We start from the raw sequence: 24,606 nt of genomic DNA, 5'->3' as shown, positions 1-24,606 counted from the left end.
TAGCACAGCTACCGAAGAAAATACTAAAGACAAAGATAAAACATTCCGAAAAAGGAGAAAAGGAAAAAATGGCAATGGTAGTGACACTGACCAAGAAGTGACAAAATGAAAAAACTTGTTAAGTGAACTTTCTAAAGATCTTGAACTATTTAAAGCTCGTGTTTTTGAGCTTGAAAATGAGAATAAACTATTAAAAGAAAAAACACAAAAAGTGCGTGAAAATAATGAAGTGCCAAAGGGTGATTGTGCTACCGAGGCAAGCAGGCGCCTCGGTATGGCGATAAACAATAAACCTAAACTTAAAGCCAAAAGAAGTGTTAAGGTCATAGGTGTGACTGATGCATCAGTAACGAATAAGGAAAGAGGCTGTAATGCAAGATGAAGACAATAACAACATGTTGGTTGCCGAAGAAACAAGCAACAAGGAAAAAATATCATCACAAACATTGGAAAACAACAATGAAAAAACATTTCAAACATTGGAAAAAACAGGTAAGGCTAGCCCACCACCAGTGTTGAAAGTTTACAATGCAAATGTTAAAGAAATAACAAATAATATAAATAATTTGTTAGGTCATAAATGTTATACTATGGATGTATGGATAGCAACGATCTCTCTGGTAGAGAACAAATCTCTATGGTAGAGAACATTTCAAAAACCCCTCGTCTGGTGAACTCGGACTCCCCCTTTCGGTTCATTCAAATAATAGACAAAAGGTTTGAAAAGCAAACAGAAACAATAAAAAACATGATACAAGAAAGTGAAATAAAAATACTCTCTGAAATAAATAAGAGAATAGATGATGTTGAATCAAAACTTTTAAATACAATAAACACACGTATACAAACAATAACTAATGAAATGAACGAGCGTATTTCAAAAATTGAAAAAGAGTGTGAAGACTTTATACAAATGAAAAACGAACTAAAATTGATTAAGTCACAAATAGAACGGCAAGAAAACTTGGCCGTCTCTTGTGATTTAAGAATAAATGGGATCCCGTGCTATGAAAATGAAAACTTGCACGAAGTGTTAAGCAGAATATGTAACGCATTAAATATAGACGTTCCTTCGTACAAAACAATATACCGTACTAAAAACCCTAAAAACCCGGACGGTACTATTATGCTAGAATTAATAACTCCGTTCGATAAAAACTTTATATTAAAATCACTATCACATTTCCGGAAAACCAATAAATGCCAACTTGCTCTACGTCACATCGGTGACAATTCTCATGGAAATATATTTATCAACGAAAACCTAACTTCAGCAAATTTTAAAATATTACAATCCGCTCTAAAACTGAAACGGCAAAAACTTATTGCAACAGCTTTCTCGCTAAGAGGTCTCATATACTTGAAAGCGAATCCAAATGATGAACCTGCCCTTATTGATGACATCAGCATGCTAACCAAATTTTTTCCTGAATCCGCACCTGAAAACTACTAAATTACACCTATATTATAATTTTATCTCAATTACCTTTTGTTTCAACAATAAATTATTCCAATGTTTTCTCTTATGTTTTACTTTTCACTATATTTTTTCTCTTGAACCAACATGTTTTTACCAAATAATAAGCTATTGCTTTGCCTTGTTTTCTTCGTTTTTAAATGGTAACGATTAATACAAATTATGCGAGTTCCAATGAAAGTCTGAGGAGCATGGTGAGAATTTTATCAAAACAACGTAATGGTCTAAACATCTGCCACATTAACGCTCAGAGTCTGACGAAGAAGATAGACGAGTTTCGACATTTATTTGAGAATTCAGGTATGGATATGGTTTGTGTATCAGAAACATGGTTTAATGAAGACATTGTGGACAATTTGATAACTATGATGGGATAGAACACTTATCACAACGACAGACGGACACTTGGTGGCGGTATCGCCATATACGTGCGAAAGAATATACAATGCAAAATTGTGTGCAAATCATTGCCTAATGATACTGTGGAGTATATTCTCATGGAGGCATACATAAATTCGGAAAAAATACTTATCGGCTTTGTCTACAGACCCAACAGATATATTCAAGATGATAAATTCATAGAATTGATCGAAGCAATGGCTGTTGAATATGTAGATGTTGTATTAACGGGTGATCTCAACTCGAACATACTTAAAGAGAATAACCTGTTAGAAGCTTTTTCCTCGATTGGATTGTTTAATGTAAATTCTGTCACACCTACACATTACACAACATCCACCAATACACTTTTGGATCTATTTCTCGTTGATGACATATCTAAAGTCTTGTTGTACGATCACTTATGTGCCCCCTGCTTCTCTAAACACGACATGATTTTCCTATCCTATGATGTCAAGTGTAACGAGTACGGTCTTCCCCAAACTTTTTATGACTTTCGACAATTTTTTTTTATTTTATTTATTTATTTTATTTTTTCTACACAACAAGATAATATCTTAGATAATATCTTATAATTACAGTGTAGAATTATTAATTGACATGAGATATTCATCTTGATCACAATTCTTAGAATCGGAATTTCAACAAATAAATTGGAATGCCGTCTATACTATGACGGATGCGAACGATCAGTTGCTTTTTTTCAACGAAAACGTAGTGAACTTATTTCATTCATCTGTCCCACTGCGAACAATTAGAACACCCCAGGGTACTAAGGCATGGTTCAACGCCCACCTGAGAGGTTTGATTGAAATGCGAGACATCTCTTACAGAAGATGGAAAAGATTCAAAACGGATGCTCTACATGAAGAATTCCGAAGGAAGCGCAGAGAGGCAAATAAAGCTATACGAGTAGCCAAGGCCCTACATTTTGAGAATAAGTTTGGATCCGCAATAAGCTCAAAAAGAAAGTGTAATATCATCAAAGAAATTGGTATTGGCAAAAAAACTGATACAGCCGTTATGGAAAACCTGGATGAGATAAATGAAACTTTTTTGAAATTACCAATCAATGACTCGTCATTGCCGCCGATTTTAGCATCTGCAACAGTACCCATGTTACCAACAAATAACTGCTTTGAATTTAGATGTGTCTCCTTAGCCGAAGTATCAGATAACTGTTTTGCGATCAAATCGACTGGCATGGGTCTTGACTATGTGCATCCCAAATTTATAAAGATCCTACTACCAAAGTTACTAAATCACATCACACACATTTTTAACACAATTTTTACAACGAGCCAATATCCAAATATCTGGAAATATGCAAAAATAATACCCGTACCTAAAGGCAAATCAACAGGCTGTTACCGACCTATTGCGATATTACCCTACCTTTCGAAAGTGTTCGAAAAGCTTATACATACGCAAATCAGCGAATTTCTTCACCATAATAAACTTCTCACTGATAAACAGTCAGGCTTCAGACCAAAACATAGTTGTGTCACAGCACTGTTAGACGTTGCAGAGAATATAAGATGTGACATAGACAGTAACCAAATAGCATTCCTCGTGTTACTAGATCACTCAAAGGCATTCGATTGTGTAGATCATGGTATTTTGTGCCTAAAACTACGAGAACAATTTAAATTCTCTACCACTGCTGTCAAACTGATTCATACATATCTTTCTCAGCGAATACAATCAGTTGTAGTCAACGATACTGCCTCGTCGCCATTGTCAGTTCATCGTGGTGTCCCCCAAGGATCAGTTCTTGGTCCGCTTATATTCTCGTTATATATAAATGACCTCCCACAGCAACTTCAGTATTCGCGCATTCATATGTATGCTGACGATGTGCAGATTTACAACACCTGTACTGCTCAGTTATTATCTGATGGAATACTGAAACTTGACTGTGATTTAGAGAATATATATAGCTGGGCATTAACAAATAAATTACACTTGAACCCCGATAAGTCAAAATGCATTATCATAGCAAGGAAACCAATAAACCTCCTAACTAATCAACATATTCTGATTGGAAACCAAAGTATTGAAATAGTTGACAAAGCAAAAAATCTGGGAATAACATTCAACAATCGCCTTTCTTGGAATGATCACATTACCAACACAAGTGGAAAAGTTTATGGCATGCTACGCAATCTTTACAAAACACAATACTATACACCGGTGCATATTAGAATTCTCTTAGCAAAGACTTATTTGATGCCTACACTAATTTATGGGTGTTAGTTATTTTCCAGTTGTGATTGCAGAAGCCAAACCAAATTACAAGTTGTATATAATGCTGTGGTCAGATATGTCTACGGACGTAAGAGGTCGCAAAGCTGTTCAGCATACTCGCCAACATTATATGGTGTAACTTTTCCTAACTTGCTGAAAATAAGGACATTAATTTTTCTGCACCGTATTATCTATACAAAGGAACCAAGATACCTGTATGACAAATTAAAGTTTGGAAGATCAAATCGAGGACTCCTACTTACGCCCATCCGACATAAATACTTATTCTCGGAATGGCATTTCATTATAAATTCTGTCCGACTTTGGAACTCGCTACCAAATACAACTCAAACCATAGGTAACGCAATAGCATTCAAACACTCTCTTTTCAATTACTTTAACCATGCATAAATCTTTGTTTTTATATCATGTTAATTCATTGTATATCATAAACCAATGTGGAAATATTAATATTCATCTTCTAACGTATTTAGATTTACAGTTTTATATTTTTGTGTATACCATAAACCATATTGTCAATACAACGACACACACCTAACTTAAGATTTTTACATCTTGTGGTGTGTGAAAGCAATTCCAATAAATAAAATAAAAAAATAGGTTCATAGTTCATCTATCCAGAGATAGTGACATCAAAGCCTTTAAAAGGCAGAGATACATATTTCAATGAGGAATACGCTTATTTCAATGCGGAATACGCATTGTAAAATATAAACGTGAGGGCATTATTCAATGCACAAAATGTAAGAGATTCGACGATGTTTGGGCAAATTGCAACATGGCATTTAGATGTGTCATATGTGGTGAGTCACATGGACCAAAAAAACTGTAAAATTCCTCCCAAGGAACAAAATAACAAAGAATTTATTACAACTGATCCCAATACTGGGAAAGTTGTAAAGCAAATAGGAACACCCATTTTCTGCATTAACTGTAAAGTAGCTGGCCACGTGGCAAGTGACAAAAAAATGCCCAACACGGGCAAAAATAGCCGAAAGGCAAGCTGAAAAAAGATCTTATGAAATTTCACGAAGTGAAAAGGCCCCTAATTTCTGCTAACAATAATATCCTATATAATTCGCCATCATTAGAAACATTCAAAAATGATTGTAAAAATTATTTCGGTACAGACATGATGCATGCATTGATAAAAATTAATGAGTACGCCAAAAATTGTAACTCTTTAAAAACAGATGAAGAAAGGGCTCATGCCATAATATCACTCACTACTCTTAGACTTGCGTCTAAATGGGTAGATTAAAGATTATTTTCATAAATGCAAATTCTGTATATAGAATATACATTTTTAGAACCAAAACAGATATTTTTGTTCCAACAAAAGCGAAAAATATTTTTTCTCTGTGTTTATGGGAAAACCCTGCAGTGACATCACTGTTCCAAAAGGTTATGCCCATAAACGTCACCCACCCTCGTTCTTATTGACGGCGGTAGCCAGCATTGCGGCGACATAGAGTTTTTTGTTTTGTTCTCCATTATTCTCTTTTTTCGCACTCTAGTCGCTCATTGTCAAAAACTCCATCGCACCGTAAAGTAGAAAAATCAAGGTTTAAATTGAAGTCTTTTTTTGTTTTTGAAAAAAAACATAGATTTGCGTTAACTATCAATCTACTTAAAGTCACAAAACAAATTTGTAAACCTTGAATATGAATAATAAAAGAAAATAATAATAAAAACTGGAGGAGAACGGAAAAGATTCCCTCGAAAGAAATAACCCATCCTGTGCTACTTTGTCTTCCGAGGGACACGACGTGAGTGTTCCAGTTACCGTCCGGGTAAGTGCCCTCGAGGATATCGCCCGTCTAGCGCTCATCTCTTCCTTGCACGTCCCATTGTGGTGCTGCCAGCTTCCGGCATAGGCTTGTGGCGAACTCCGGTCGGCCAAGAAACCCATCTCCGTGGTGACCCACCGTCGAGAAGTTGAGGAGTGGCCCCAACATATGGTCCTTCAGAGACCGGCATAAGAATGAACGACTATCCAGGGAAACTGAAGGTATCGCAACAATTGTAAGTACCAGTGGCATCAATGTACATATTGTAACATTAATAGACGATAACAATTGGCCTGTCTGTCCCAAGCATTTTGGAGGTTATCAAGAAAAATTTTGTACCAAGGTTTCAATGTCAAAACAGTTCTTTGGCCTTTGTGTCCCGTTACAAAGTTTCGCGGTTCTTGCTCTTGTTGTGGAATTTTCTTGTTGTTCTTATTGTACAGAACCGTCAAATTTTTTTTGTTCGCCAATACTTATTCTATTCCTTTGGATGAATTGCATTGTTGTTGTGTGTAGACTTTGGTAGGCTAGCAGAGTTGCGCAGTCAGTGCTGCTGACGGACGTGCTGTAGGCGTTGCGCTGTCGCAGTTGTCTCTCAATGAGTGCATTGGTTCGCTGCATATTTGGTTATTGATGCTTTATGCTTGTGTGAATTTCGGTGGTGTTTTTGGTTTTCTTGCTCATAAAGAAGGGAAGCGAGACGGATTAGAAAAAAGAAAAAACAAAACAGACAATGTTTGTGTGTCTGTTTGGTGCCTGTTGAACAATATGGTTATAAACAAAATCGAATAGTTCTTTGTCTCAACATTTGGTAGAGAACTTAATCGTCATTAAAACATTAGATGAATGTAAGGTATTGGAGTTACCTTTGTTATAAAGTGTCTTTGCGTGAAACGAAATAATTAACATTGTTGGACGCACTGTTGCATTGGTGGTGAATTGAAAAATTGAAGTTTTGTTGATTCAACTATTAATTATCTTGCTCTTTGGGTGTTAACCTGCACAGTGGGATATATTGGACACAGGTTTGGAATTATTAAAACCTTTTGGTTGATTTTCGGCAGAATAGTTACCGATGTAGTCTTGCTCACGTATAAAGGCGGGAATTGAGTTCTGCATTTCGGCACAGCGGATTTTCGTAAAGTTTTATATGATTATAAAAAATCAAGAATAGAGAGAAGAAATATCCTTGCTTAATTTCTAGAGTGAATTTGAGTGGTCAGTAACTTTTGGAAAGGTTGCTGGTTATTTAGAGTTTTACGGGTGAAGATATGTTATACCCACGGAAAACTAATAAACGATCGCATTTTGCTCGATCTGCAGTGGAGGAAGACGTCCTAAAAAGGTTTTCTCGCCTCTCAACCGCTATTCACGCGATTGCGTATATGTATCGTTTTGTCCGCAGAACACACCCAGCGAGCAGAAAGGAGGCCAGCTTTGCCAGCATGAAGCTCTCCGCCGAGGAAATTTGCTTCGCCCGGCGTCGCCTAATGTTGTTGTCTCAGCAAATTTATTTCCCAGCGGAGTACGATTGTCTCCTGAAGAACCGCCGACTGGAATCGCGGAGTCCCCTGCTTTCTCTCAATCCCTTCCTGGACCAAGATAAGCTAATCCGGGCGAACGGACGCTTAGGCTGCACCCCGTCCTTGTCATTCGACGAAAGGTACCCGATCGTGTTGGCATACCGGAGCAGGTTCGCAGAGCTTTATGTCGACCACGTCCACAGGCAGACGAATCATGGAGGGATCCAGCTTACTCTCGCAACCACCCGCCTTGAGTGCTGGATCATAAGGTGGAGGAATCTTGTGAAATCGTGCTACCGGAAGTGTATGAGGTGTGTTAAGTCCCAAAGCAGGCGACAGACACCACAGATGGCTGCTCTTCCTCCCGAGCGAACCACTTTCGACAGGCCGTTCTTCACCACTGGTGTAGATTTTGCTGGGCCCTTTGAAATTAAGAACTTCAACGGTAGGGGCTGCCGTGTGTCCAAAGGGTATAGTTGCTTGTTCGTCTGTTTCGTCACGAAGGCCATCCATCTAGAGCCCGTAGGGGATCTCTCTACTCTTGCCTTTCTCGCTGCCCTGTCCCGCTTTGTCGCCAGACGTGGTTGTCCACGACATGTTTACTCCTACAACGGCAAAAATTTTGTCGGTGCTGACCGAGAAATCAGGGCCCGATTCATGAAAGTTGTTTCAGAAGTCCAGGAAGATGCTATTACCCGATTCGGCTTCCAAAAGCTGGAGTGGCATTTCATACCTGCCTCTGCGCTGCACATGGTTGGGCTCTGGGAGGCAGGTGTCAAAAGCTGCAAAACCCACCTTAAGAAGATATGAGGCCAAATCAGGCACACTTTTGAGGAATTCTCGACCATTTTGGCTTCTATCGAGGCCTGCCTCAATTCTAGGCCTCTAACCCCCTTGTCCGATAATATTGACGACTTTGGTGCCCTTACTCCTGGCCACTTTCTGATTGGGGGGTCTCTCCTTTCCCCAGCTGAGCCGCTTGAAGAAGAGAATAAAACATCATTGATTAACCGGTGGCGGCGGGTTAAGTTGATTTCCCAGGAGTTCTGTCGCCGGTGGAAGTTAGAATAATTAAAAGAGCTCCACAAACGCCCTAAATGGAAAGAGCCCGATGCCGATCTGCAGTTGAACGACTTGGTGGTGGTCCATAGTGACGCTCTGGCTCCAAACGAGTGGTGTCTAGGTCGTATTGTGAAGTTACACTATGGGCAGGACAACCGAGTTCGGGAGGTAGACTTACAAACACAAAGTGGGACCATCTCTCCATCCACAAACTTGTCCTCCTTCCTCGGTAAACCTCCCACACTGATCCGCCACTGCTGTCCCCTGAAGTCTTACCCTCGAAACAAAGGCCTTCTGAACCCATACCTCTTGAAACCGTTTTGCTTAATAGCCTCTTCTTTCCATTTCAGATGAGTTATAATGATAACTACAAGTGCCCCATATGTCGCACCCGGCACTCTTTGCGTCACTGTAGGACGTTTCTCCAGTTGGACCCCGAAGCAAAGAGATTTTTCGTGCGTAGCTCGGGATACTGCGTCAATTGCCTCGGTATGGGACACCGTATCTCCTCTTGTCCATGGCCGACAGGATGTCGGATCTGCGGTTTAGCCCCTCATACTCTGCTTCATCCCCTGGATAACAGCCTGAAGTATTGGATGAAAATGACGGCAGAGGCCTTCCTCCACAGCCCTGGGAAAATAGAGCCTCCCGTGAAAGTGCGTGTGCAGCTTAATCCACTAGCGGAAATCAGTTGTGTATACTTTGGTCATCCACTGCCTGCGTATGGCTCCCAGTTCGGCTCTTGTCTTAAGGTGGTGTTGACGTCTGCCAACAACAACGTTAGAACATACACAGCAGCATTGCGAGTCGCCAGAACGGATCGCATTATCGAGCCTTGGCACTGTCTTGATGTCCACCGAATACCATTCGTCTACCCGAAGGATGCGGTGGCTAACACCGAGCTCCACCGTCCTGGTGTCATAAGTGTAGTCCTGGGAAAGGATGCTATAGAAGGGGTATACATGGTAGGCCGGGGCGATTTGTATGGAAGGAAAAAAGTGATAGTGGGCGCCTGGAGTTTCTGATTCTTGGGATTGTACTGAGCAGAAAAGTCCACTAGACCATATGTCTACGGTGAAAATCGAGCCCCCGGATTTTGACTTGAATTTTTTTTCAAGGATATTTTGGCCAAACCTTATCTCAGAAACTTGACCTATCCTGAAAATTTCCTTTTGCGTTCTTAGTACACTCACCAAGGGCTTTCATCTCCAAAAGGAAATTTCCACCCACTGACTTTGAGTCAAATTTTGTAGCACAGTGTAATTTATCGATATTTTCCGAAAAATGTGCACTTTCTCGGTGCCATAACTGCCTGAAGGAGCGTTCCAATGCTTTTGCGATGTACTAGAGAGTTCTTAATTATTGTCTTGGCTACAATTTTTGTATTTGCGTTGGATCGAAAATCTCAGTGGTTTGGATGTTACATACATGCCAAAATATCCAAAAAACCTTGAAAAGAAACTTCAAGTCAAAATCCGGGGGCTCGATTTTCACCGTAGACATATGGTCTAGTGGACTTTTTTGCTCAGTACAATCCCAATAATCAGAAAATCCAGGCGCCCGTGGTGGTGTTCAAATCGCCCCACCCTAATACATGGGGCTTCCCATCTTGGAGCCCAACATGCCGTACGTCCAGAACACCATATTTGGTTGGACCTTCTTTGGAGAGGTGCCCAAGAGATCTTAACTCCAACCCACGTAGAAGACTTCGAGGTGCTCAGGCGGGTTCCTGTTGTACTATACCCTATACCCTATAAACATTATACTTTCTATAGATTATCTATTGCTTAAGAGTGAATTTGTATTTATTTCCTTTATATATTTCTATACATAATGGATTGCTCCTTTAGTTGGGATATTATCCCAACGGGGGGGAGGATGTTTATGGGAAAACGCTGCAGTGACATCACTGTTCCAAAAGGTTATGTCCATAAACGTCACCCACCCTCGTTCTTATTGACGGCGGTAGCCAGAATTGCGGCGACATAGAGTTTTTTGTTTTGTTCTCTATTATTCTCTTTTTTCTCACTCTAGTCGCTCATTGTCAAAAACTCCACCGCACCGTAAAGTAGAAAAATCAAAGTTTAAATTGAAGTCATTTTTTTTTTTTTTTTTGAAAAAACATAGATTTGCGTTAACTATCAATCTACTTAAAGTCACAAAACAAATTTGTAAACCTTGAATTTGAATAATAAAAGAAAATAATAATAAAAACTGGAGGAGAACGGAAAAGATTCCCTCGAAAGAAATAACCCATCCTGTGCTAATTTGTCTTCCGAGGGACACGACGTGAGTGTTCCAGTTACCGTCCGGGTAAGTGCCCTCGAGGATATCGCCCGTCTAGCGCTCATCTCTTCTTTGCACGTCCCGGCATAGGCTTGTGGCAAACTCCGGTCGGTCAGGAAACCCATCTCCGTGGTGACCCACCGTCGAGAAGTTGAGGAGTGGCCCCAACACTCTGCGTGTAGTGGCTCGTCATAAGAGACACTATTTACATCTGTTTATAAACAAACATAATCCTGATATACTGTTAATTGCAGAGCATAAGCTCTCTCCAATCCATAAATTAGAAATAAAAAATTATAATATATTTAGAAATGACAGAGTGAGTGGCCGTGGGGGAGAAACGGCTGTGCTTGTGAAGGACTGGATAGGGGCGGAACAAGTCAGTGCCAATTTGGGTGTGTTAGAAGGGACTATACCAAAAACCAAGCGAAACTATCAGGGAAATCGACCTCATAACTATTGACAACATTATTGGGAAAAAAGAAGCCGTTATTGGGGCAGACCTTAATGCCAAACATCCACTCTGGGGAGGTAACAAGACAAATAAAAGTGGTATAGTCCTCTGTGACTTTCTTGATACCTCACCATTTATTGATATTTTTATAACTTCCTCAAACATAGGAATTTCATCTTCAGATCCAACCAATAGTGTAGAAACATTAGATTTTAATTTAGACCATAAAGCAATAATGATTAATATACAAACTGGTACCCTTGAAAGGAGATTAAAAGAAGAATTTTATGACTTCAAAAGTTTCAATAAGAATAATTTTAACAACCATTTAAATAATGAAATAGATAGACTATGTCTACCAATAGACAGAAACGCTACTATAGCTGAAATAGATAAAGAGGTAGATATAATGACAGAAATTTCTGATGCAATGGAGGTCAGTATGAACAAATTTTCACCTAAGTATGGTACGTTAGTTGAACTTCCTCAGGAAATTATTCAACTAATAAAGCAAAAAAAGACTATAAGAAGAAGATTCAGAATTCAACACCAAGATGTCTATAATTCCTTGAGCGCCACCTTAAAACTAGCTGATAAAATTATTCAGGAAAAGATTAAAATATTTGAGGAATCATATTATTCACAAAAACTAGCTAATATAAAGTGCAATAGCAATATGTTCAGAGAAATTAAAAAAATTTGCGGTATAAAAAGAGCAAAAATTTCTGTAATAAAAAATTACCAAGGTCTAAACTTTACTATTGAAAAAGATAAAGCTGAAATTATAGCTGAGGAATATTCTAAATTGCAAACTAGTATCAATTTAACACCCAATAATACCTTAAGGGATGACAATGTGCACATTCCTAATTTTAGTAGAAACATTACAGCTGACGGATTGCTGGGTAACAGTACTGTAGATGGAATAAGATTAATAAAACCAAATGACATAGGCTCTGTACTTAAAACACTTAAAGGTAAGAAAAGTAGTGGGGAGGATGGAATACCCAATTTTATTCTTAAAAATATACATAGAAGGATTCTGGCACAAAATAGCCATACTATTTAACCATTGTCTAAATAAAGGATATTTCCCTAAAAAATGGAAATATGCAAAAATTATCCCTATTTAAAAACCTGGCAAGGACCCCACTTCCGCTTTAAACTGTAGGCCAATCTCGCTAACCTGCGAAAGCTTTTAGAAATATTCATGTTGGAGTTTATAAACGAACATACTGAAAACAACGAAATTCTATGGGATTTCCAATTCGGATTCAGGAAAAAATTATCGACAACCCAAGCTTTGTTAGCCTTATCCAATAAAGTTGCCAATGGGCTAAATAACCGAAGTGCCACAATAGCGGTAAGCCTAGACTTTGAAAAAGCATTTGATACCGTGTGGCACTCTGGACTGATACAAAAAATGTCAGAAAAATTTGGATTTAATGAATCTATAGTTAGAATAATTACAAATTATTTAGAAAATAGATCAATTTCAGTATTTGTTGAAAATGAAAAATCATTAGCACACCCAATAAAAGCAGGAGTTCCACAAGGCTCGGTCCTCCATTCTGTGTTGTGCTACTGAAGTGTGAAGATCTATCTAGTGAATAGTGTTTAACTGTGGTGAAAACCTAGTGCTAATCAAATATTGTTCAAAGATATTTGAAACAAAACTTTATCTCTGACGCTAAAAGCGTAAAAAACTGAGATTTTGATTGCGGTTACGTGCTGGGTATGAGAACCGCATAGAAGGCAGTGATTATACCTTTTCTTGTTATACTGGCACAACAGCAGAGCGAGAAGGGGGTTGTTATCTAACAACAACATATCAACTCCGCCATCACTCCAGAGCCGGGGCCAATGTCTTTTGACGGCGGCAAAAATGAAATAAGCTTTATTTCAAATGTAACAGCAGGAAAAAATATTCCTGCAAAAATGCCTGAACTGGTGCCAATGTCTCATGACGGCGGCATTACTGCAAAAAACCGAAGTTCTGCCAAAAAGGCATCGAAAAATGACGCTGATGGATCCGCCAAGGGCGAATCTCGTAAAAGAAGCAATAAACATAGCGACGATGAATCTAGCTATGAATTTATGAAGATGAATGCTCAAATAGACCAGCTACAACGAGCACTCGCTGTTGCAAACGAGCAAGTCAGTTTTTTGACATTTAAATATGCAGAGCTGATGGAACACTGCAAAAAGAATGCTATTGCTATCAATAGCGGTAATGAGCCGATGGCAACTGAAAAGTCTGTGAGTCATAATGACTGGTCGGCTGAGGTAGCCAAAAACCTCAGCACTGCTGAGATGGATGATGATAGTGCACCGCCGGCAGTATCCAACAAGGCACAGGGCGAGGCCTCATCACCCCAAATCAACGCTGTTAATAAGATACAGCAAAAAGCAAAGAATAAGCTGTTAACACGGCAACAATAAAGACGACACCAAAAAGCAAAGAATAAGCTGTTAACACGGCAACAATAAAGACGACACCGAATGTTGCAAAAATCACGAAAGGTGCAAATCCGGTATCATCGACATCAAAGAAGAAGGCGACTGCAGCAGATAAAAATGAAGGACGACTTCCACCATTCACCATTTATGGAGCTGGCATGAAGGGGATAAGGGACTTGTTAGATTACCATCTGGGCCGTGGTAAGTTCCTAGTAAAAATGGCTAAAAAAAAATTTAACAATTGCTAACGTAGTTGGTTTAAATAACTTTCAAAAAGTAAAATAATTATTATTGAGGAAGGGTTATAATTTCCACGCCCATACCCCAAAAGTTTTGCTACCGTATACCTTATGTATTGATAGGCTTTCTAGCGATTTTGCACAAGAAGATATCAAAGACTTCCTCGTCAATGAGTCAGGTGTAAAGATTGAGTATTTAGGGCTATGCAATGTATCTGCTAGCAAATGGATACTTACAGTAGGTAAAAGTTCTGACATAGAAGGAATTTACAATATAAAGGACATTTTCGGTTGTAATGTCATTATCCGTAAAGAAAAAGGCAAAGGTTTCATTCAGTGCTTCCGATTCCAAAGATATGGACATGTTTCGGCGAACTGTTCCATGCTAGAGCGCTGTGTAAAGTGTAGTGAACCCCACGCTGCAGAAAACTGCCCTCTGGCGTCCAAAGAAAAAGAATTCAGTGGAGAGGTTGAGAAACAGCCCATCCGATGCGTCAACTGCAACACTGAGGGACACACAGCGGGTTCTCCCGACTGTCCAAAGAAGAAGGCCCTCATGGCTAAAGCCGTTAATAAGAAGGAAACAGCTTCAAGAAATAGAGCTCGTTCTGAAAACCTCAGTATGGTGCGTGGAAACGTGTCCTTCGCCAAACAGCTGGGAGCACGTCCCTCCACAATGTTTACACCACCAGCAACCAGAACGCCGATTCCCCCTTAATCGAGCACTGGTATACCACAATATAAAGAAGGCTACATGTTTCAAACATGTAAAAAGAGATTTGGTGACTGTTTCTTTGAAACGATGGTCAAGCTTAGGGAGTTCTCCCCACAGTTTAGCCGAATTGCGGCTGAGCGTGGGGAAGAAGAAACAGTGAAGGCCTTACAGTATAGCATGCTATACAATGTCTAGACAACTTAAAAGTATATTTATGAACGTTGTCTCTTTGGTAACTAACACCAGGAGACATTATTTAAAGATATTTCTAGAAGAACGCAAACCAGACATTTTACTTGTTGTAGAACACAGATTATCAAATAGACAAAATTTAAATTTTGAAGGATATAAAATCTTCAGGCAAAATAGAGAAGAAGGTGGTGGTGATGGCACTGCCGTTTTTGTAAGAGAAAATTCCATATGTAAAAGATTAAATTGAATTAAATTAAATTGATTTGTATCTCTATACAAACGCCCTAATGTCCCATTCTCAGCTAGTGAATTAGATTCAATATTTGATCTCAGCCACACTGAAGAAGTTATTATAGGAGGAGACCTAAATGCAAAACACCCGTCCTGGGGTGGACGTATGACGGAAGAAAGAGGTAGGGCCATAGATAACCTCCTTGTTCATTATCCCAACTTAAAGCCTCTACCTGCGGATAGGCCAACAAGGCCCAATGACACGACTTGGTCTTATATTGATCTATTTTTCTTAACGCCAGGTATTAAATTGGTACCAAATAGCAGTTATTCCCAAACATTTGACTTTGAATCAGACCATAGGGCTATTCAAATTTCGTTTATATTAGGGAACATTGATAAAGCATCACCACGAGCATTGTGCAACTTCCATCGTATGAATGTTCGTCGCTACCAACGACAAATAGCAGCTGGTCTGGGGGGATGTACACTCCCCACAAACCGAAATGTCACCACGGATGAAATAGATGCTTGTGTTAGCTCTCTTACAGGCGTTTTCCAACAAGCCATAGATTCCTCCGTCCCTAAAAATCGCAAGGGTAGTGGTTCTCTAGGTAATTTGCCTCCCAGAATCTTAGGATTTATAAGAGAAAAGCGAAGACTAGTCAGGATACTAAGAAGATCTACCAACCCTGACAGAATCCCAATTTTAAGAGCTGATATTAAAAACATCAGCAAAATTATTGAAGACTCAATCACAATTTTTGGAAGAGATAGGAGGAAAACTTTTCTCCAACACTTAAGAGTCAACAATATAACTTATTCTAAAGTGAAGATGATGGCAGGTACAGCCTCTAGAGAACCTGTAGGTGCCTTGTTAGACCCGAATAGATCAGCCAACCATATGGAAGATGTCTACCAATTAGGCGTCGGTCCTAGTGACCTTAGATTTAGGCATCCAACAATGTCATAAAGTTAGATGACAATTCCCCATTGTCTCCTTTTCCGAAGACCTACCAGCTGATGGAAGCATCATCTCAGATGCTTCGTCCTGGGGGAGAATGGTTTCCTTATTAATGAGGACATTCGGTTCGCCTTAACAAAGCGACCCTCCAAAAAGTCCAGGGGCTTAGAAAACATCCCTGATGTTGCGGTAAAGAAGGCAGGCAGTGTACTTTTCACCTTTCTAGTGATACTCTTCAACCACTGTCTAAACAATGGATATTTCCCAAAAATTTGGAAAAGTGCGATGATGGTCCCTATACTTTAAACAGGTTCGGACCCAAAGCTTTGTGGCAGCTATCGACCGATATCTCTACTATCGGCCTTTGACAAGCTCTTCGAATTTTTTATTCTAGCTAGATTAAAGAGATATGCCGAAAATAATGGGATCCTTAAGGACTTCCAATTCGGCTTTAGGCCACAACACTCGACTTCACATGCCCTATCTGCTCTAGCAGACTATGTATGTGATGGTCTTAATAGGAGGAAGGGTACCCGCCGTTGCCTTAGATTTTTCTAAAGCATTTGACACGGTGTGGCATGATGGTATCTTGCACAAACTCCTGTCGTTTGGCTTTGACAGACAAACGTGCATGTTAGTTGCAAGCTTCCTAAAAGAGCGATCTGTTAGAGTCAGAGTGGGGGAAAATCTCTCTAACCCACGCCCTATTAAAGCTGGAGTACCGCAGGGTTCATTAATAGGACCCATGCTGTACAACATTTATGTCTGTGACATACCCTGTCCACCTCCTGAAGGACTCTTATTAACGTACGCTGACGACGTTTTGGTGGCATTACGTGGCCCAAGGCAAGTCTCATCAACAACCTACTCAACGCCTATCTAGAGGAGTTAAACAATTATTTTTCTAAGTGGGCCCTTAGACTTAATATTAGTAAATGTACTGCAATTATGTTCAAAGGACAGCCTAAGGTGGCATAGCCAAACTTCAAGTCTTTCGTGCCGATCTTGAAGATTGGGGGCGAACGAAATAGCAACTCTGACCGCATTAAATACCTTGGAGTGGTATTTAACAGTAACTTCGATTTTTGTAGGCACATCGACCATATTTTGCGTAAGGCAAACGGTCTTTATCATGCCTACCAAGGCCTTCTAAGAATGAGAGATGGCCTATCTCTTCAAATAAAATTCCTCATCTATCGCCAAATAGTGAGACCAACATTGGCTTACGCATTCCCTGCGTGTTTTGGGATATCGTCTGCCCAAATGGACAGAGTCCGTATATGGGAAAGAAGAGTCCTAAGGTCATGCCTTGGCCTTCATCCCACCATAACATCTGATGGTACTTTCAAAAGCCCTTCCTGTAGAAGAATATACGATGGATATAACTTTGACAGAATCGACAGATTTCTGGTAAACGGGGCCCTACGTTTTCTAGAGAAAAGTAAAACTATTGATAACGAGAAATGGTACGCTGTGATGATGACTTCGAACAAATCTGTACGTGGAAACACTTACCATCATCCACACTGGCAAAACTTGAAGAGGAAGATTTGATATACAAAGATGGAAAACTCCTATTTTATCATAGGAGGTTTAATATTTTTAATATTGACGATTTAGTTTATATAACAACACAATAAAAGCTGCTTTAGGGATTCGCTACCACGGCCCAGAAACTTTGTAAATATGTAAATAAATGTAACAGAATTGAAATACTTAGGAGTCATAATAGAAAAATTTTCTTTCATAAAACATGTTAACTACATTTTGAGGAAATTAAAAGCTAGTCTTCATATCATAAAAAATGTTATAAACCGAAAAAATGGACTAAGTAGTCACATAAAACTTTGCATATATAAACAACTAATACGTCCTATATTATCATACGCATTTCCCATTTGGTTTGGCATTTCGTCTCGCCAAATGGAAAGAATACGCATCTTCGAAAAGAAGGATGCTTTCATACTGCCTTGGAATGAAAACTATAAGAACTCCAGATGGTAGATATTTATCTCCATCTAGAAAGGTACTATACGAAAGCCGTAAGCTCATTAGAATAGACAATTTCATGATAAAATCAGCCTTAAAATTAATAGATGGATGCATAAACCATGATAACGAACTGTTACAAAGTGGTATCATAAGTGAAGACACTTTTTTAAGATGCTTAGAAAATGATGGACATTTGTCACCCATGTGTCTACCTCACCTAAATAACCATGATATGTTATTTGATAGCAATGGAAAAATAAAATTTTATAATAGATGGTATGGAACTTTCAATTTTGAAGATATTGTGTATAGGACAGAACAATACTAAATTATCTTCTAATTAATCAACCTTGTATATAGTGTAAAAAGTAGTTATAAGTTTTTTACTTTTATTTGTGTAAATAGTACACGCAGAGAAAAAATATTTTTCGCTTTTGTTGGAACAAAAATATCTGTTTTGGTTCCAAAAATGTATTTGTTTTGTTCAAACATTGTAATCCAAATCCAAAAAATTGTTCCAAACATAGAAAACAAAAACAACTTTCGAATTTCCGCAATATTGTAAAAATCGTTAACAATACCTATCATAATAGCTTCGTTCCAGTACTTTTCTAGTGGCAAAAGTTGCAAAAGAGAGAACTCTCAAAAATGGCTACTATGAGCAACTTTTTCCAAAATGTACGGGAACGGAAAAATTGTAGAAATGGGAAAATGTGTCAAAATTAAAAAAAAATTTAAACACTTCGAGTCTAAATCAGACTATATTACCCTAAATGAAAAGGACGCCAAACAAAAAATTAAACAGAAGGAGAAGGAAATCAGATAAATTAAAAAAATAATAAATTAAACTTAATAAATTAAAATAAAGTGTAACAAATAAATCGAAATATAAATATTTTGATTTTAATATACTGAAAAAATGGAAGGTGAGTAGAATTGTATTAATTCATTTATTCTTATCATTTATTATTAACATTCTTTTTCCAGAGTGTCAAGATTATGCAGAGGAATATCTGGAATTGGAGTACGACCAACCGCAAAATGTCGAGAAACAAACCTGGCTGGAGGCTCCAGTGAAAATGATGCTGAGTCTTTTGGAAGATTTGATGCCAAAAGTTGGGAAGACAGCGAACATCAAAAATAAAAAGAAACTTTGGCAAATCATAAGCCAAAATTTAAATGAGAATGGGTAAGTTTTCAATTTAGACCTCTGTCTGTTGTGATTGCAGCTTGCCGATGTCCAACTTTCGTGTTGTGTCTGCTCGGACTTTATTTGTTATGTTTAATCGGGAACGAACAAGGTAGTGATACGAGTCGATGTTTGCTCCTCAGAACGATCATATATCCAACACGCTCGATGAATGTCTTCCATCTATCACAACGTGATCAATTTGATGTCTTGTTCTATGATCTGGCGACAGCCAGGTGCCCTTATAAATTTCGATATGCTTAAATGTGGTACTGCTAACTACCATGTTTTTTGCCGCTGCGAGGTCGATCAGCCTCATTCCATTGTTAGATGTTCTTTTCGGGAGACTGTTGTGCCAAAGATATTCTACTTTCCAATATTGGCAATAAAATCGCCTAGAGTAACTTTAATACTGTGCAATGTGAAGGGCAACGGCCATATGTTTCTTCTAAGTGCTCATAAATATATATTTGGTTTGCTCGTCCTTGTTTAGGTTAGGGTATGTGCGTAAATAAGACTGACGTTTAAAATTTTGGTCTTTAATCCACCAGAGGGCCACTGGAGACCATATTTTTTAACCAACAAAACTAATGTTTCATATCATCGTATTTCCTGTATAGCAGTAGTATCGACTGGCGAAGTAGTATTTCTGCCAGTGCTTAAACTGCACCTTCTCTAAAAAAGTACGAACATTCCAAGAGGGTATTGTTTCCCTTTAGTTTTTTAAAGTTTGATGTTTTTTAAGGGTTATTAACCCGACGTCCACATGTTGGATCACTACTTTTAGCTGGTCTAGCTTTTATGTAGATTGTGCCTGGTCTTTCTTGTGCTGGCACATTTCCAATTTCATCATATTAACGTTTAAACATTTATGGAAATTATATTGAATGTACGTTTTGTGCCCAATTTTAGGTATTCTTTTACTGCCGATCAAGTTCACTCAAAGTTTAGAACGATGGAAAGACGTTTCAAAAAGGTTAAACTCAATAATTCATTAACGGGCCGAAATAAATTAACATGCCCTTTTGAGATGTGAGTATATTTAAGGTTTTCTTTTAATTATTCGACTGTCTAACATCACTACCTGTTATTTCTAAATACGAACTGATAATGGATTCATGCAGGTTGTGATGTAAAAATAAATTTGTGGGACGCAAATTCAGATTTCTTATACTTTTTTATATAGGGAACTAGAAAATTTGTTGGGCGACAAAAAATCAATAAGCCCAGATTATGTGCTGGATAGTGAAAGTATCGCAGGAAAGCTGGACAACGTTGTTGATGATACAAACGTTATTGAAGATTCTGAAGATATTGGTAAGACGAACAAATTCTTCTTTGGATCTTTGATTTATGCCGACTTCTACACACATGGGTAACTAAGTTATTACAGTATTGTAATACATCAATACCCAATGGTATATTCACACATTTTACATATTTATTGCCACACCTTTGATGTTCACTATCGTAGCTTTATTTTACCAAGAAGACATATACAAAAATTACACTGCCTACACTTATATAGTCGTCATATTTTCTATCCGAAACATAATACTTGAAATCAGCCTTACATTCCTGTGTAATATGGAATTTAATATTAGCCGTTGGTTAGATCTTCCAACCTATTTGGTTGTACTATGTATAAGGTTTAGGAGCATTTACTATGTCCACACAAAATATAACTTGCCTCTCTTTTTAGGCACGTTCAAGGCTTTAAAGAAATATAAACAAATTATGATATACATATGTATGTATCGCTCACTTCCGTATCGTCAGATGCTTTGTAGTTTTTAAACTTCGTCAAAATATTTCAGCTCTACACTCATGAATTGCTCCTCGAAAATGCAACTAAATGCATCAGAAATAAAAATGATACATGTTTGCTTACCTGCGTTAAAAAAAATGGTGATGTTTTGTAATACATTTGTTAAGTATTACGGCGTTATGAAACACGATACTTCAGACATTTGCAGTCATCTGATTATACGGAAGTCAGGGTATATTTACATTTTAAATAGAAAAAATTACCACAACTACTACATACAATCTTTGTAATTAATTATCTATCTCACAAATTCCTAAACATATAAACTTTTTATTCTAATTTTAGATGGTCCCTCATGTTCCAAACCGAGTTTAAAAAAAGGTATGTATTAAAAATATAATAAAAAGCATTTTGCATACATGCAATAAGCTGTTAATTTTTTTCAGTTGCAGAAAATCCAAAGCAAAAGTCTGTTAAACTATTAGAAGAAATAGTTAAGGAAAAAAAGGATTTTCATACTGCTGTATTAAAACATTTGGATGCGAAAGAGAAGCGGAACGATCGGAAATTGGAATTACTCGAAAAGATTGCAGCCCATATATTTAATAATTATAACTGAATAATTCATTCCTATTATTATTAATTTGAATTAAATTTAATATACAAGGTATACTATACATCATATTGTATGTTCCTATTTCTTTATTCAATTTTCATTTTATTATAAATAATTTTAATTACTTTGTTACTCTAATTTAATATCCTCACTATACATTTGTATATTCTACTAAGTAGATTGAAAATGAAAGACGTGTTTGAATTTATAAAACAATATTTATAATTTTTTTAATAATTTTTAAAAATAATTACATACATAAATTGTTTGTTATAAAAACATTGAATTTTATACATGTTATTATTAAATAAAAAATAATTTATTTTCAATATCATTTAATAAAAATGAAGAGAAATGTAAACAGGACAATACATTTTGTTTCATTTATAAAATAAGAGCTTTAATGGAACATTAGTTTTATAGTATGTTGTATAAGAGTAGAGAAAAGTATATTACAAAAAAATAAGGAAATGATTGTGTTTATACGAAGTGTTTGCTTGAAGGATTTCGAATGGATGGGGGAATGAAACAAACATTTTGTGCGTGAACAACTCTATGGCATGTATAATCTATTTTTTTTTTTTTTGAAAATAAACTTAAAATTTGAACTGGAATACACCACAACACACAGCTTAAAGTGAACATTTTTGAGTTGGCGTTTCCATACTAGTTTTTTAGTTCATCTTTTCATTGCAAAGTTTCTTTTTATAAATCAGGACCTTACGGGGAGGAAAGGTATAACATCGCACATACACAAGAATCTTTGACAAATATATACAAGAAAACACTCTGTATTACGAATATTAAATAACATTGTAGAAACGCTTGTATAAAATATTTAAATAAAAATGAACTTTTATATATATCTTTATATCTTTTAAAGAATATGTTGAATCCGTCCGTTACTGTTGCCTTTAGGAAAAATGTCCACAAAAAGGTTGCAGTGATCGGTGGGGGTGGTGGAGGAGATGCTGTTGTGGTTGGTGCATATCAATTTACTGGACGATGCGTTGGTGTGTGTTATGTGGTTGCTGTCGGTGCTGCAAATGATGGTTTTGGTTGAACTGGGTTTTGTGGATGATAGAAGAATATTAATGATTGGCGTCTTATAACTGTTGCTTTGTCTCTGTTCATGTTATTCATACCACTGTTGTTTCGAGTTGCCCGGGAAGTAAATCCGCTGCAATGAACAATTGTAAGAATTAACCAATTAAAATTTGTTTCTCATAAAGTTCCAGTAAAATAAAATACACGCGTAAGAATCACGGAAGGACACTCACTGTTCTCACGCTGCGCCTTACTAATTTTAAATGGAAGGAGCTTACAACTGGGAACTTTTTCGGATTCTGAAACAGCAATGTTCATAGATGAGAAATATCAAGGTACTAAAAAAACCACCGGAGGGATTTTATAATTCATTCAAGTTCACATTTTAGGGTTTTTTTTAGGTTTTCACTATTTTGCTTGGAAACTGCAAGTCCTATGGAAATGGGACTAAAGAAAATGTTGTAGCTGTGAAAATTCTCTACAAGATTGGCTGATTTATTCCTATATTGTACCATTTTTGGAATATATAAGTTTAAGTTGGGAAATTGCACTCATAAAATTGTTTTATAAGGAGACGATACAATTAGTGAATTGTACCAATTTGAACTTCTTTATCTCAAAAATGGCAACTGTAGGAATTGTTGTTTTTATAATACATACATACTTGTTTATATACTCTCTTGAATTTCCATGCATAAAATATCTCGTCGAGCATTGTTGGCCAACTGGTCTTGACAGGTAGGTCCTTCTTCTTCGGATTCGTCTTCATTAACTTCATCAAAATCAAAATCATCCTCACTTGCCAGGTTGTGCAGAACGCAGCAGGCTCTAATAAAATGGCAGAGCTTCTTCATGCCTCGCAGCTTACAATAATGCAGTTGTCGAAATCTTTGTTTTAAGATTCCGAACGTGTGTTCTATTTTCACACGTCCAGAGCTTAATTTGGCATTAAATTGCTTTTTCGAAGCAGTGAGGTGGCCATTGTCCCTGTAGGGTGTTACAAGATGTTTGCTGCACGGATATGCTGAGTCACCTAGAAGGAAGAAATCTAAATAAATGCTTTAGTGAATGAGGGAAAATAATATAAATGCACTACACATTACCTCCACATTTATTGTGTGAATTTTGGAAAACCCAACTGTCGTGGGCAGACCCCGGGTATCCAATATAAACATTCGTGAATTTGCGTTGTGAATTACATACCCCTTGGACTTTTATTGAAAAGTGTCCTTTACGGTCCACATAATCATTTCGTCCATCTTTTGGGGGATCGATGATGACGTGGGTCCCATCAATACATCCTAGGAGAATATCAACAAAAATCTTTAAAAATCCATACTTATTGCAATCATTAATATGTTCAACATCACACAGAAATGTCTGAAAATTGGTATTTAGTTTTGTTTGTGCCCACAAACCTTGGCCCATAAGGTTTAACCACATCATCTAACCGAATTGACTGATATATGTATATTGACTATATTTAGTCTTCTATATAGGAATACAAAGTTTGTCACGGCCGAACTTAACACTCTTCATATTAATTTCACTTACCAATAGCTCCGGTAAATCCACACTTCAGTCTAAAATATTCACTGGATACTATCTTTTCTTCAGCTGTGGGCCACTTTATAACCTGTGGGCTTAGTTCACTCAAAAAATATGTCACTCTTTTTATAATGCGGCTTACTGAAGAGATGGTGACATTAAATCTATCGGAAATATCACGAAAGCAACAGGCTTCATGGCCTGCAACCACAAAAATACATATAAGTGGTCATCGCTTGAAAGCCGTTTGTCTTTACGGAGATGCTTATATTGATCACTTTCAGCAAATTTACGGCTTAACGTTTGGAAAAGATTTCGCGAAATGCGAAAATGCATTTTAAATTCCTCCTCGGTGTAGCTAGAAATTACATTTAACCTGTACCCGG

The 24,606-nt window shown here is 37.5% G+C and overlaps 1 long non-coding RNA gene across 1 annotated transcript; it reads right to left on the bottom strand.

Moving 5' to 3' along the window:
* Window positions 1-22,018: 22,018 nt before the first annotated feature.
* Window positions 22,019-23,566, bottom strand: LOC141392918 (uncharacterized). The gene is made up of 3 exons (XR_012409912.1): window positions 23,337-23,566; window positions 22,906-23,119; window positions 22,019-22,805 (listed from the first exon to the last, which is right to left on the bottom strand). It is a non-coding gene; the product is annotated as an uncharacterized lncRNA (long non-coding RNA).
* Between the last annotated feature and the right edge of the window lie 1,040 nt (window positions 23,567-24,606).

Source organism: Musca autumnalis, unplaced genomic scaffold (genome assembly GCF_047663935.1).
Source record: "Musca autumnalis isolate F117 unplaced genomic scaffold, ASM4766393v1 scaffold_2, whole genome shotgun sequence".
Taxonomy (NCBI): domain Eukaryota; kingdom Metazoa; phylum Arthropoda; class Insecta; order Diptera; family Muscidae; genus Musca; species Musca autumnalis.
Note: the sequence above shows the minus strand (reverse complement) of the source record. Positions and strands in the feature narration are given on the sequence as shown.